The sequence below is a fragment of the Bombus affinis genome, chromosome 17 (genome assembly GCF_024516045.1).
Source record: "Bombus affinis isolate iyBomAffi1 chromosome 17, iyBomAffi1.2, whole genome shotgun sequence".
Taxonomy (NCBI): Eukaryota; Metazoa; Arthropoda; class Insecta; order Hymenoptera; family Apidae; genus Bombus; species Bombus affinis.
Genome location: NC_066360.1, coordinates 850,847 through 865,970, shown reverse-complemented (window position 1 = coordinate 865,970; position 15,124 = coordinate 850,847). Strand labels below are relative to the sequence as shown.

Here is a 15,124-nt window from a genome sequence, read left to right as displayed (position 1 = left end):
AAGTTTGCTCGCGCACACAAATATTTCAGTTAATTTTTATTTGCCAATAACTGAAAACCAAAATCGGAAGAGCGATTTTTCTCTTCTTAATGCACATTTCGTTGTACCTTTTGTACACCTGTAGCGGAGCAGCCTGTATATTGATATGATGGTTCCATCGCGATAAAGACGATGATAACGATGATTTTATAGAAATAGGAACAGCAAACGAAAGTGGGAATATATTGTTGTATCGTATCGCGTATTTTTTACTGCAGTATGGCTCGTAGCCCAGTAAAATCTTTGCACATATAGGTTCGCAATTAATTGATCTCTTTTTTTTTTGTTTGTTCCTTGTGTCATATTACAGCGATTTCATGTAATATTCTATGTAGCTTATTAACTAAGTCTCACTTCGTTATGTCATATTCTAACATGTTTGAGCTCTGTTTTGTCATGACTTGTTATCCATCTTATTATATACCTTGTAGCATATTTTCTTATCACGCTGTATACCGTATCAGTTTATTCTGACGTAACTCTACCGATTTGCGGTTACTTTAGTGCTGGGTTTCCTTCAGACTCGTATACCTACTCTGCCACGCACAGTGTCCTTATTTTCATGCTCCCCTTTATAAAATTTGTTAGTTCTCATACTTGTTCCTTGTGTTTGTTCTTATCGTCTCTATCCACTCTTTGTGTTCTAGCATGTTTGGTCTGATTCTCTCGTATACAGGGCATTTTCTCAATATGTCGTTTCTATTTTTCAGTTTTCCTATATTGTGTATTCTACATGGCAGGTTTTCTTCCATCTTGCACCTTATTCCGGTTTCTGCTGTTGTTGTCCATATGAAAGTGTTGATGAAGAGATACCTTCTCATATTGAATCGATGGCTCGAAGTACAAAAAGATTGTATTTCTATACAGCAATTTATGTTGAAAGAATTATTATGACAATTAATCTTAATCTGTATTGGGATAAATGAAATGTGAAAAATTTGAAATCAGAAAAGTAATTGTTCCATTGTTCGAAAATTCCATTATGCGACCGGTTGTGTCTCCTTGTTATATCAGGCAAGAGATCACTGCTTTGTTAATTTTTCGTGTAAATATTTATCCATTTTCACGAAAATTTATTTGTATAAACTCCATTTTAGTTAATAAAAATCAACGAATCTTATTATTCAAGTTTAGCCGATCAACGGGAACGTGTCAATTTGCGTATCATTCTAAATAGAAAATATTCAATCCGCCGCTATCTCTGTTCCTAATATGGCACAAATAACTTTTATGGGGACAAAGAGAAAACAGCCCTGCATCGCTAACTTTCATTGTAAACAGTATTCGCGTGATATACGTAAATAGTTTGGACTTTCGCGAAGATTGTAAAGTGCAATTAGTAAGAAGCTAAGGAGTGTAGGATAATGTATGTAAAGTGTTTTCACTAACATATTCGTTACACTTAATACTACAAGCGAATAATATGTATAATATATATATACGAATAAGTGTGTTTATGGAGGAATTTATAAAAGTATAGAAATGAATTAATTAGGGACTTAGACTAGGTGATGAATCTAGGGAATGCAGATATTAAGACACAATGCACAGAAAGAAAATGTATATTATGTAGCGGAGAAGAACTTTCGGAGTAAAGATACAAATTGGATAGAAATAATAAACAGAAGTGGAGAAGTAAACCTGACAAGACTAAATGAAGTTATATGGAGTGGGAAGAGAGAAGAACAGAATGGAAAGGGAGAAATATCAAATAACTGAAGAATAGAAAGGAGAAAGCTAAAAAAAAATAATAAACGGGGAAATATATAAATAGGAATGGAAGAGAAAGATTAATATGCAAAGATCACAAAAGTGATAAGATCGTGCGACAATTAGACTGTGAATTTTTATGTACTTATAGAAAATTTGAAAGTGCAAACTTGCACAGAATAAAAATATAATATGAAAAAGCATATAAAATATTTAAAACCTAATGCTTTTCATAATGCTTGTTACGTGAAACAATTTTCTACAGATTCTGTGCTTTCTTAAATATATTTTCAAGAATATGAATTTGCATAAAAATCCCCAGTCTACTGATACTAGAATGGGGATGTAGAATAAAAGTTTGAAAATAATTTAGGACAGAATATGGAAAGTGATAAGCAAAAGAAGAGTCAGGTTAAAAGCTAGAGAAAGATAGGAAGAGACCGAAATAGACTGTTATAATTGTTAGACAGTAACGTATTATTATTAAATAAATATACCAATGAGCAAATAAATAAGATCTATGACAAAAAGTACAGACAAGATCTACAATTATAATGAACTAATCAAAAATAGACTTATCAACTACTAATCAAATTTAAGCTCAAACTATTAGCGCAGGTGAACTCTTTACGTGTCACAATATTCCGTTGCCTCCGATGAGAACCTTCACCACGCTATAAGTGCGATAAAGAGTGATGGTTATAAGTTAATGATTCAACCACCCGCTTCGTTTCCTTAATTATTGCCTTTACAAGTGTGTCACTCGCATAAAAACATCGTCTCGGAGGTTATAAAAGCTAAACGCCACTATAACGTCACATTTGTTTCACCAAGGAAATTAACCCTTTCACTGCTCAAGTCGTAATAACACGTTCTGTGAAATGTGTGTCTGCCATACTGAACTCATAAATTTACGGATTCAGCATAGCGTAAAATCAATCGATTGCAAAATTTATTTCGCATCGAGCACCTTGTCACAGGAATATATAGGGTATTTTAACTGAACGGAATCACCTAAATATCTGCCTTATGCATCTTTTTTCGAAGAAACTTCTCAAGGCAAAGCAAGACTATTATAAGGGACATACATAACGGTGGAATAAATTTTTTCTCAATTTCATTCTTTTTAGGAGATTTCAAGCACATCGGTATCTTTTAAACAGAACCCTATATGTAGACTTTTGCGTTTTCTTCTTTTTTTGGGTACCTGTGTTGAAAGATAAAAAGACAATGAAAACATGAATACAAGAATACATTTTATAAAATTAACGTCAAAATATCTTTTAAATTATTTTCAGGCATTGATATCTTGGTTTAAAAGTATACCGATGATCCTTGTTCTTTCCATTGATCCATGTGTCCCTTGACGTAGTATAACTTTGCCTGGAAAAGTTTTCACGCTATCGTAGATATACCAAATACTTATTCCATCTAGCTGGAACACCCTGTATATGTATACAGACTGAGTCACGTAACTGGAGAATATGATTACTGAGCAAGTACTTATTTTAATGTGTACATTGTTTCAATCAAAAGTTGGTTTCAAGAGGGAAATAAAGAGTCGAATGAAAGATGCTTTCCAGAGGGATATAATTTGACTGATGTGATTAGTTTTTCTGTAGGAAGATACGCAAAGGACATAGGAAAGTCAGGTTTCTTTCTTTCAATGTGATTTAAATGTCGTTTTTTGTTTAAAACATCTTTCGTAAATAAATCCTTTGAAACAGTCCGCGTCAAAAAATATTAAGGCACGATATTGAAAAAATCAGAAATTTGTGAGATATTTTAAATTAAAGCGTGAGGCACTTTGCACAAACATCTGAAATATCTCACGAATTACTAATTTTATTGACATTTTACCTTTATGCTATTTATCGACTTGCTAAAGAAAGCGGCAGACGTTTCGTATAAGAAAAGTGCATTCGTTCAATTTTGTACAAAGGAAAGTTTATATTCGCTAAGCGATCTGTATACGTATTATTATGAATCGATTCCTTGGAACATTATGCATAATAATAAAATATCACAGTACAATATCAATAAAATATCTCACAGATTGTTCTGCTCCTTAATGTTAATGAGGAATTTTCTCTTTTGATTTTACCTGCTCTGAAACGACTGTTGCGATGCGATGCACTAAACGTTATAAACGCATGTCGATGCAGCTTGTAATTGACAGGCCCGTGCAAGACTGTTGACTGGTCGTTTCGACCGATGAGACGATTCTATCTCCGCGAACGCTTGCAACCGTTGACGAGTCGGAAAAGGCAGCTGGAAAGACTGTCAACTGATTTTTACGACTGATGTAACGACTCTGTCTGCACGAGCGCTTGGAGCCGTATCTACGAACACTTGGAGATGTTGATGAGTCAGGGAATGCAGATGGGACTGCTCTCTTCGAGTGTTGAGAGACGGAAACGGTTCTTTGCTCCACGTCTGATGGAGAAGGTGTTAACGAATCGTAAACACGGACTAGACCACGCTATTCGTTTCTGAATTACCCATGATTATGTCATAAATTGCTCATGGAAATCCTTACGTTTTTGTTCCTTTGGACGAAACATTGCGTTTACAAAGCTCGTCGTATCTCATAAACGAAGACAGATGCAGCGTGTGTTTATATGAACGTTTTTCATTGTTGTTAGACATACAATCAGCCCCCCAAATGAATCTCATATGTCCTGTTATATCCTGCATATGGATTTCTTGAAACATTCCACGCACGTAATAGGTGTAATATTTACAAAATCAACAATTCCTGAGATATTTTATGCCAAACAATGAGATACTTGTAATATTTATTCCAAATATTCTTTGTATTTGTTTTCATATTATTGTATATGTATGTATTTTGGGAAATTTTAAATATATATATGTAGTATCAGGGAAATTTAGGTATGAATTTTTTCTGATGCTACTTATAATTCATTTACATTAAATAAACTGAGGTGGTATGTCGTGATAGGTGCGGAAGGAATACTCCGATGTTCAACAAAAAGTTTATTACTATTAACAATCAACGGGTCAACAATTTATACGATTCACACTTATGATTAACCATCGAGAGTTTACAATCGCGTATCTCGGCTTGTGTTTGCTTCGCTATGATACTGAACCTTTCGCACTTAGCGGCTTGAGGCAGAATGACTCTTTGTTCGAAACCGAACGGATTCTTTTCTTAATTGCATGACAAGTTTAAACACACTTTTATTACGTTTTCGCTTCAGATCAAATTGTTAATATTACATATCTATCCGCGGATAGATATATAAATAACTGAATAATAACTTCAAATAACTGAAACAATTGCGCTTTAAATGCTATGCACGATGTCCATATTTTTGTCCGCGCCACTTTGCCAGCAGATTCTATGAGTGAAAATAAGAAAAAATCTCGTATAAACATAAAATGCTTTGTTAAGAAATGATAACAATAAATTGAAATGACAACGCATTGGTTTTTGTTCGAATGCAAAGAATTTGTGACGTATTCAGTGAAATGAAAGGAAATCAATTTTTGATAGACGTCAAGCGTGTGTTTGTAAGAACAGACGATACTTTTGAAAGGACATTTTTTTCTTGCTTTCACTTGTGGAATCGACTGGCAAAGTTATGCGGACGACAGTAGGGCAGAAGGCAGAGGGAAAAGAGCAAGGGAGTGGGTAAATTAGAATTGAGGCCCTCTTTTCTGCCTAATTATCACTTTCACTCCTTGCATGCTATGTCGTCTATGGTACCAATACATGTACATTAACTGTCATAAATGCAATTTGTAAATTACTTATAAATCAATTAATCGAATGTTTAAGAAAGAAATGAATTATAAAAATATTTCCAAAAGGAGAAAAGAAGAAACTACGTTCTCTAAAACGAAAGAAATAGATCGTACTATTTGACCAACAAACTTCCTAACGTTTTTATATAGCAACAAATGTAACAGAAATATTCAGCAATTAACAAAAATTTTGTTGCTAATTTCATTTCAAATTCTATAAAGAATGTTAAGAGCGGAAGAGCGAAACAAAGATAATGTATACAAATATTTCTCCAAATATATGTTATACCTATTACTATAATTTATTTATCTCCGTAATTTTAGCAAATCTTGTATTCAATATAATTATAAACATAATTCGAAATGCAATTTCCTTATGGTCAGTACTAAAACGATATTTAAAGTACCAAAGAATTTGAATAAATTTAAAAAGCGGAGATATAAGGCTGCTCCAATTTTTTCCGCTATACTTTGTCAGCGTATTCTCTAGGCAAAATTAAGAAAAGAATGCCGTATAAACGTAAGCGTTTAAATGATTTATTAAAAAGCTATAACAAATATACGAACTGATAATGGGCTGATGTTTCGTCGACACAGCTATTTCATATGTTTCCAAAAATTTTGATATTTACTTGTCAAGATCGTTGATTTGGTCAACCAATGTGTGAATGGTTAAAAAACGAGATCACCAGATATCACGCCAATAGATGTTTACTTGTGCGCGACTGTGAAGAAAAAGTTTAGTAAACGTAAATTAAGTTTTTCGCAGATGTAGTTCCGCATTCACGATAATGGCAAACATTTATTTGATAGAACCGATATTTTTATGTTACATTTTCTGAAATATCAACATGATCTAGTACTTTCGTTTGATTCCTTGATCTCGCCTTGGTCAGTGGTGATCTTAGTCACGTGGCCCATGTCTAAGTATTCTTGAATAACCGCACGATACGCGGTTTCAATTTGTTTATCGCGTTCAAATCGGTGGTGAAGAGAGGCGAGTCTGTTCACCGCAATGGACTTCGAAGGAAGCTTCTCGTTGAATGGCAGAGCGACGATGTATCGCTCTTCTCTGATGCATCGGACGTGATTTCGGAAATGTTCCTCACATTGTCGTTTCGTTTCCGAAAGGTGTGTGGTGGACGGTCCCTCGTCGATTTCCCAAAAACGGGCGAGATCCGCTTGTAGATCTGTTGTGGTGGCGTGAAATGTGCGTGATGTTGATTGAGAGTCTGGGCTTCCCCCGATGACCCAGTCGAATCGCGTTTTTTTACAGACGCAAGCCGAGTTCGTTCGATTAATTAATATCGATTTATCTAACGCAATAAGATTTCGATCGGGGCAGACCTATGGAATCTTGAATCGGCTAGTTGGAGATTTTAAGGTATTTGTATCATTGAGCGATTTACGGGTTGATCTGGGACCAATGTCGTTATTGTCGATATGATCAAAAACGTCAATGTACGTTCGTACGTGCCTTCTATGGAGGTAATCGTGGCCGTGATATAGTTTCTCGAGATCGTCGTTAAGGTGTCGAGGGATCTGATTGGGACCGAACATTTCTCTTACTTTATTTCAAATAATTTAGCGAATTTTACGGTAATGAAGTTCATGCTAGATCCGGCGTCCAGCAAAACTCTACATCGGATTGGTTGTGTCTTGTTATTTAAAATGTTGATCTGCGCTGTGACTAACAGATCGTGATGTAGTGGATCAGATGGAGACATAACTGGTGATTCGGTCCCTTTGAAGTTGTCGATTTTCGCCGTCATTGTTCCCTCTGTCGTTGTAAACTAAATGTGAAACTTGGTGTGAATTTCCGACCTCTCCGAGATGTCGAGGGTGGTGTTTGAGTAGGTGAGGACGGGGGTGACGAACGACGTGTTGAACGAGCTGTCGGTGATCGTCCGCTGTTGCTTGATCATATTTTAGCTTGAGTTTTATATGGATGAAGGAGTGTATGCATACACGACATGATCCGGCGGAACATTGAGACAACGAGTGCCCTTTATCCAGACAATTGGTGCATAACGGTACCCTTTTGGTGGTTTCAAGGCGTTCTTGAACCGACTTCGCTTTGAAGACCTCGCATCTCCGGATTTCGAGATATTCCTGGCAGATCGGACATGAGTTTTGCGAATGTGTCGCGTTTTGTCGTAGACGATAACGTAGTTCGGGCGCTTTGACTGACGGAGTTGGTGTCTCAGTTAGCTCGTTTTTCCAGGAAACTTCCCGAGTTGCGAAACGGTCGATTAGCTCGGTGATCGTCAAAATCTGTGTCCCACTGGGATTTCTCGCGTTGGTGATCGCTTGAACTGCTTCTGGGCATTGAAAGTTGATTGGGATGAATTCCTCCCATTAGACTTACTACTATTATTACTTTTGTACTATGCACAGCTGCCATTATTAAATAATATCAGATTGCCGTGTAAAAGAGTCATCGAATCCGCAACAGAGATTGAACTGAATGGCTTCTGTGACGCCAGCGAGAAGACATAAGGGGCCTGTGGCTACCTCCGCACCACTAATCCTGGCAACCATGCCTGGATGCCACTCGTCACTGCGCGATCAAAAGTCGCACCGCTCAAAACCCAGACCATTTCATGGCTCGAGTTAAGCGGAGCACTTTTTCTCACATCCTTAACCTCCGCTATACAGAAGGCCCTAACAACCAAGGTTTGTCGGATCGTTTATTGGACTGATTCCACCGTCGTTCTCTAGTGGATCAAGTCCTCACCTCACACATTGAAAACTTTTGTTGCAAATCGCGTGGCTGAGATCCAAACGAAGACGAACATCATCACACGAATATCGTCAGTCACGTCTCTTATAATCGAACAGGAACATCGAACTGACCTCCTTTCAGGGACACAGGCCATGCTGTACGCGGCTAGACAACGCCTATTGACGGCCGTAGCCAGGTATGGCGCACTGTCAAGAATTGCGTCCGTTGTTGCAGGGCCAACCCACCACTAGTAGAGTTCTTGACGGGAGATTTGCCAGAGGCAAAGGTCGTGTCCCTTCATCAACGTCGGGATCGACTATTGCGGCCCATTATACATCAAGGAGAGAAGGCATCGCAATCGTCGAAAGTTCAAGATCTATGTAGCCATGTTCGTATATCTGGCAATCAAAGAGGCGCATATCGAGCTGATCTCCGATCTCACAACCGACGCCTTCATTGCTGCTCTACGCCGATTCATCTCTCTGCGATGCTATTGCGCAACAATTCACTCGGAAAATGGCACCAACTTCGTCGGGGCCAACAATGAAGTTTCTAGTCAACAACACTGAGTTTAAGAAGAAGAGCGCAGCGGGCTGTGGCAGCTAGTAGGGACAACGCTGGTCAGTTGGTAACTGAAATCAAGGAAGCAAGGAGGAGACTAAGAAGGGCAATCGAACGCAGCAATGAGGAAAGGTGGAAGGAGTTTTGTGCAATTCTGAAAGAAAGTCCCTGGAGGAGATCATATCGATTAATAAGAATTAAAATGGCTCGGAATACTCCGCCGGATGGTTTCCGTAAAGACAGAGTGGCGAAAATTCTGGAGGATCTTTTCATCACCAGACGAGTAGAGCAGAAAGACGAAGTGCATAGGTTTCAGATCTCGCAGACGCATGGAGAAGAGGGACAAGATCTGCGAATAACGGATTGAGTCATTACCTCTCGGAGAGGAAAATTGTGGCGTACTGCCGTGATGGTACGGTGAGGAGGAATGTTTATGCGGAGGTACCTCAGGGGTCGGTAATAGATCTACTGTTGCGGAACCTAGTGTATGATGAGCAAGAGCTCTATACTTTCCAATACTTTCTCCAAAGAGCTCCAATACTTTCAAGAGAAAGTATTGGACCCGGTTAAGGATTTGAATGCGATTGCGGATGATTTGGCTGTGGTGATCATTATGCGTAAGTTGCAGGACATCGGCGACAGGGTCCGTAAAGCCATGAAATTGGATACGAGTTTTCATTTGGCGCAGGAGGAAACGGAGATTATCTTACTTACCAGGAGGCGAGTCCCGAAGGTTTCGAAGATTGACGTGGGTGGAGGGGAGATCATCACCAGAAACACGGTAAAATATTTGGAGGTGCTTTTGGACAATACTAGGAGGTATTCCCCCCACCTGGAGCAAGTGTGTGACAAAGCGGAGAGGTTTGTAAGAGCCATTAGGAGCTTGTTGCCGAATGTTAACGGACCCACCGACGCCGCGAGGAAACTATATTACGGTGTCTGGGAATCGGCAATCTTGTATGCCGCGCCGATATGGCCATCTGCCCTCAGCATAGAGACGAATAAGAAGATCCTGATAAGTGTGCAACGGACAGCGTTGGTTCGTACGTCAACGGCATACAGGACGGTGTCGCACGGGGCACTGTGTTTGGTAACGGACAACATGACCATACATGTAGTATCTTAATGGGGCTTAGAGTAAGGACAAGTAATGATGTTTTATTTGGAGTTAAGTTTAATTTAACAAGCAATACTCAATACGAAAAAACTGATTACAATATCGTCGTACGTCTTATTATCATACTCGGTTTTCAACTTCCCGATTCATACTTTCGATGGCTCCTCCACTCACTCTCTCTGACTTCTCAACTAACACTAACTGTCCTAGCATCCCTTTGTCTTTTCTTCGCCTCACCACGCATGTGTTCCGCAAACACCCGTGGCCAGGGTCACGTAGGATTTTTCTACGAAACTATTCCATTGAAGGACCGACGACACATTGATGGACCCGAGGACGCCTCGGCTATTGCGACATTGTTTACGGTTTACCCGATATCTTTTTAGGTCTTTTTTCCACGATACTACATACATATCAAGGTCAGGCCCCTGTGGAAGGAGTACGAAGCTAAGAAGTGCTTTAGCGAAAATCTGTTTAGCGAGGTTCATGATTTGATGGAAAAATTGAAGAGCCTGAAGCAAGAGGCCGAGGACAAGTGGATTTTGGAATGGACGTTCCACAATCCTTACAATTGGACTAGAAGACTGATCAGGGATCCCCTGATCTTCATTAAGAGAAAAGTGAAGATAAATTATTATGTGATGCAAATCCTTACCGAGCACAGTATCTTATTACCGGCACAGGATCGAGACGGCATAAGGAGACGCATACTAGTTGCTGGGATTGTGGGGACGACCTGGATGATGTCGAGCTGTTATTTAAGTGCTCCAGATGAGTGGTGGGAGAAGACTGCGCTTGAATCCGAGATGGGGGTTGAAATCAAGCTGGATAATGATATTGTCGTAACCTTTTTTTTCCGCGAGGAGAGGAAAAAAAAGGTTTTTCTGGTCGACAGGCAGATAGAATTGCTCTTTATTCCCCCCCCCCCCCAATCACTATGAGAAGCCGCGATGAAATCATTCAAACGCCATCCCATATGCGTCGTCGGCAAGTCCCGTCCACTGACTCTAATCTTCAGATTCCAATAATCTCCTTGTCCTCACTCCCGGTTACTTCCTAATTGGCGATACACTAACGAGTTTGCGGATAACCAAGCCGGTTATTATGCTGACAGCTCGTCGATCGATTCAAACAGCATTTCTGGAGCCGTTGGCACCGGGAATACTTAACCGAATTAATCAGCTGTAATGAGTGGAGCAAAGGCAGTCATGACACTCGAGAAGGCGCTATCGTAATCCTTAGGGAAGATAACATTCCATCTATGCAGTGGTCCTTGGGCTGCGTCATTAAGATTAAGGAGCCGATGGAATCATCCGGACAGCTAATGTGCAGACGGCAACGAGTATCTTGGGTCGTGGCGTCAAACGGCTGGCCCCTCTACTTTGTCACGCCGATCCAAACGAGTCCGGATAACCACCAAGCGCGAAAGAGTTGGATAAAAGTTGCATAAGAGACGCACTCTCAACGGCGGGTAGATGTTACGACCGGTGTCTCTATGCGTAATCCGGAATCCATCCCTGGGTCAAAGCGACACTAGTTGTGCAAATATAATTAGTCGCAATAATCCCAAGAAACTGTATCGTTATAAAATATATTTAAGACGAGACGTTCCTTATGGTTATTGCTTTGTTAGGTAAAAAGTGGGGAAACGTGGATTTCCCTATTTTTCTCGAGATTTCCACCCGCAAGCCACCAGTGGTGAGGCGACCAATATCCAGCAAAAGTTTTCCTCTGCGACAGTATCGTCATCGAACTTCACTGGTTCAACATCTATAGATCAGTCAACATCTCTAGACGGGTTCATCGTCCTTAGACCAGTCAACATCTCTTCATTAGTTCTCATCCTCACATGAGTCATCTATGTCACTTATATTAATATGCACCGAGCGTAACTCTCTATGTCTACAAATTGTTGGAATAAGTGTAGTCAATTGTTGGAGAAGTGTAAATTGTAACCTGTTAACTCAGTGTTATCTATTGAAGTGATCACCACTTCTCAGAAAACTCTACATCTGATCTTTTTAGTTTTTTCAAGCAACTGAGGCCATCGACAGGGTATAGACAAAAGACTGGGAGAAGGACCCACCATAAACTTAAACTTTTGGTTTATTGGCCCTGTAAGTGTTATTGGTTTATGGATGGTCCTTGGAACAGTCCTTAAGACTATTAAGGGTACGCAGTAAGGATGCGTAATGTATGCCCTCGGTGCGTGGCCTGGTCTTTGTGGCATTGGCTTCGAGGTTTTCAGTTATAGGGTAACACTGCTAGCGTGCGGATCTGGACCAGCTCAAATTGTATTCATACTTGTAATTACACTTCTCTATTAAAATGTATTTTTTACCTTACAATTTATCCACGCGTTTCTTTCTTTATACATCTGATATCCTCAACGTAATCAATTCAACCACCTCTATTATTCTAAACGAAATAGGGGATCGATCATTTCGTGGCGTCGATTGTATAATCGTAACGGGAATCTACGACTCACGTTGACTCGCTACCTCGCGATCGCGTTTCTCCGCGAACGGTCGAACACCTAAAGTTTTTTCAAAGGTAATATACCTTTTTTCTGCTACGTTTTAGCCAATGAAAAGACAAATTCAACGCTCTATAAAAAAGGTGAACTTGAGTTGACCGCGAAGCTCTAAATCGAAGCAAATGTTGAGTATACATAACTGTTACTTTAGGTCTTGTACAAATACGTATATTTAGTTCTTATATAGGTTTACATGCTGAGTACTTGTGCTGGTAAAATATATGTCTTTCTTTCTTTTGGAATTTTTGGGAAGATCCCCAATACTTTAGTCTAGGCTACTTGTTATAGCTGTACTTAAATGATAAGATTTAAAAATAGTAGATTTAGAACAGTGACGGCGGGCTTGGGCTCGAGGTGACACAACTGGTCACCGAATATAGCCACGGTCACGGGATGAACGTTTTTATCTAACAGAGAAGTGCCAATATTGTGGGACACACGTTGTATTAACAATCAAACTCCGGGCAGGAGCAATGTTAGCTCTACGCGGGTCTGCCTAGCAACGGCGGCTGGAATTTTGTTGATATTCCCGGGCAATATGCAACGAACAAACGCTATCGTAAGGAGAGGAAAATTCCCATCAGTCTATTATTCTTGCGATCGCCTTGGAGAGTTTGACACATCGTCTTTACGTGCTTTATTATACCGAGCGTCACAGAAAACGTTACTTTGAGTTACCCGTTGACCGTGGATTCGTTATTGAACCTAAGAACATTGTCACTAACATCTCGAGTGTTTAATCACCACGGTTATTTGTCAAACTTTGTAAAAATCAATATTCATACTAGTAAATATAATCTATTGTACAACAACGATGGCTAGTCCGAATGATTCGTTACACGCCCATGAAGCGAACGTTAACCCGACATATAAATATTTTCAAGTTTTCTTATGTTACATATGATATTGAATATATTATTATTTACATACGTTTAATTTACTTACAGAAAAGCTGCCGGCTGCCTACGCTTCCCCTTTTAATGAAAGTGTACAGGTTAGTAAATAAATCGAATATCGAGAGAAGCAATGGAACATTTCCCATTTTAGTTGTAGTTTTTATTGTAGTAGGTGCGTGTATTAATCACTTTAAAATCTCCACTTGAATTTCAATACTTTATGAAATGCAATCAGCTCAAATGCTTATATATAGTATATTAAATATTATTTAAAGAAATTGATTTCTATATTTTCAATGACACGGTCGTAAGGCTGTACGTAAAATACCGTACACATGATGTGGTTTGCAAAGTAGCCACATAACGCGCTGATTAAAATTCATTCTAAATATTAGGTTGTCTGAAAAGCATCTTTCTTTCGTGAATGTGTTTTTTACAATAGTGCACCTTCATACAAATGTGAAACCAAGTTTGTAAAATGTCGCGGTGTTTATCTCAACAGAACGAAATGGATCGTACGTAATTCGACAAAATAATATAAAACAAGAAACGTTATGCATCTATTATTTCCTCATAAAACGAAAGAAACTTTTCGGACAACCTAATGTTTTTAAATAATATGTACCCTAATATCGCAACCTCTGTTAGATAACCTATTTTAATTTAAATAACTAAGTATATTACTATATACTAATAATTGCGGTGAATTAAATTTCTAATTAAACGGATTCAGAAATGCATTTATAGAAATAAATGGCTATGAAATGTGGTAAAAGGTAAACATGTGACAGCAGCATTAGGAACTATGATTGCTTCAAAAGGGGAATGAAAAACGTGTCACAAATAGACGATTAAAGAACTGTGTTATTAAAATATAGTATCTGTAGGATCATAAGTGAAGATCGATAGACTTTGGTGAAATCAGTTGTTCCAGCTTCGATATGTATCACTTATCGACAATCAATGCATCGGTATAAACGGGCATAACACTTACAATTTAATTCACTCGACTATGGTATAATTCACTCGGCGAATATCACCTCGTATGTCAGCAACATCAAAGAGAATTATTTGAATCGATTGAATGTTATCCGACATGTAACCGCATCGAATGAACGAGTTGATTAATCGTGGAATATGGCAAACCCACTCAACGAACAGGCTATTTACGTGATATTCCGTAATTGAATTGACTAATACGGAAAACCAAGACATAATAGCATGATACACCATTTTGTAACACAACCAACACAGCTGTACTGGAGAGTGAAACGTAAGTACATGTACAGTTATATTTCCAAATTTCTCGATTACTACCTACTCCGAATCAAACTTGTTTATTGCTATGAAATCACAATAGTTTATATTTTAGCATTTGAAATCTTTCTGTCGACTTTTTATTATGCCCCGTGTTTTAACTAATCTCTTCTTAGCACTTTATTTAAATATAGGTACCATCGTATGTTAAAGTATGACGAAAGTAATTCTTTCCAAACTAATTAAAAAGCGGCTTTTTCTTTAAATTTCCCGTAACTTTGTAAATAATTCTTGTCACGTTCAAGTTAAGCTACCTTAATATGAAAATAAGTAGACAGGGTGTCCCACTAACATTGTTACAGGGCGCTATCTCCGATGTCTTTAATAATAAAAATGCTAAAAGAACAAATTGTTCGCTTTGAACAGAGAAAATATTATGGTGAACAAAAAAATACGACCAGATCATATTTTTCGAGATCTCAAAGTCATCGATGTTGTTTTAAATGGGA

At 38.6% G+C, this 15,124-nt stretch overlaps 1 protein-coding gene across 5 annotated transcripts in view; it reads left to right on the top strand.

Annotated features, from left to right (window-relative positions):
* Nucleotides 1–15,124, top strand: part of LOC126926078 (lachesin-like) — a 549,080-nt gene that overhangs the window by 261,578 nt on the left and 272,378 nt on the right. For 3 of the 5 annotated variants that reach the window (XM_050742189.1, XM_050742188.1, XM_050742190.1), the window contains one exon: nt 13,410–13,456. The exons of the other annotated variants lie outside the window; for them this stretch is intronic. The gene's annotated coding sequence lies outside the window, so the exon portion shown is untranslated. The remainder of the gene's footprint in view (nt 1–13,409; nt 13,457–15,124) is intronic. 5 annotated transcript variants of the gene reach the window in all.